Source organism: Populus euphratica, unplaced genomic scaffold (genome assembly GCF_000495115.2).
Source record: "Populus euphratica unplaced genomic scaffold, PopEup_1.0 scaffold2111.1, whole genome shotgun sequence".
NCBI classification, from domain to species: domain Eukaryota; kingdom Viridiplantae; phylum Streptophyta; class Magnoliopsida; order Malpighiales; family Salicaceae; genus Populus; species Populus euphratica.
Window position 1 is genome coordinate 5581 of NW_011501931.1, and position 1395 is coordinate 6975.

Consider the following 1395-nt stretch of genomic DNA (forward strand, 5'->3'; position numbering starts at 1 on the left):
GTCTTAAAAGTAGGAAACCTAGTCAGCTCTAACAGTTTTGGCTGATCAAGTTGGTAACTTCAAGCAAATGAATATGGAGTTCTAAACTTTTCAATTTTGCAAGGTTAGATTAAAACAAAAGATGTGTATTCCCTCTACCAGATTCAAATGGTCTCAGTTGACGATGATGTCAGAATTACTCTAATGAGGCCTTGAAAGTGGGTAACCTAGTTAGCTCTAATAGTTTTGGTTGATTAGGTTGACAACTTCAAATGAATGAATATAGAGTTATAGACCTTCAAATTTGAGCAATGTTGAATTCAAATGAAAGTTGTACGTTCCCTCTATCAACTTTAGGTTGACTCAAGTGTGAATGATGTCAAAATTACTTTGATGAGACTATAAAAGTGGGTAACCCAGTCAACTTTGATAGTTTTGGCTTATCAGGTTTGCAATTTCAAATAAATGAATAAGGAGTTAAATACTTTCAAATTGAGTAAGGTTGGATTCAAATGAAAGGTATGCATCCCTTTTAGCATATTGAAATGGTCACGAGTAACGATGATGTTATAATTACTTTGAGGAATCCTTAAAAGTGAGCAACCCTATTAGCTTTGACTGTTTTAGCTAAATTGGTTAGAAATTTAAATGAATGAGCAAGGAGTTATAAACATCAATACTGAGTAAGATTGGATTTAAATGAAATGTGTGCATCTTTTCTATGAGCTTTAAATGGTCTCAGGCAATGATGGCACCAAAATTGCTCTAGCAAAACTTCAATAGTAAGCAACTCAGTCAGTCAAGGGTGAAACCTGATTCTGTTAAAAAACCAGTTTTTTTTTTTTGTTTGCTCACACTTAAAAGCTTCTTATGGGTTCTTATCAAAGATTCACTACATTTCATTTAAGATCAAAGGTCAAGAATAGATTCAAATCCCCTAAAATCCCTATAAATACCCTTCTAAGATCAAGGGAAATGGGCTGGAAAAAAAAACAAGAAAAAGGGAGTAGTTATCTTAAATACCTTTCGAATCTAAAAGCAGGCTATAAGCCTTTTTTTAGTTGTTTTTTTTATTTTTTTCTATATTTATGTTTACAAGCATAACAAAGAATTTTTGGAATGCTTAACAAATGATGTTGCATTCACCTCTTTACTACTATGTTTTCCATATAGTGTTGTTATTTCTGAAGTTTTTAGAAGTTTTGATACATATTTATTATTATTCTAAGTTATATATATATAACATTTGTTTTAGTTTGTGTTTCGACCTAGCTTATACATATTAATGTAATGTTGTTTATTTTAGTTTTGCAATCCATGTTCATGAACAAAAATGGTTTAAAAAGCCAATTTTTTATCCATATTGCATAAACATATACATTGTGTTAAGTTATTATTGTTTTGGATAGGGTACCT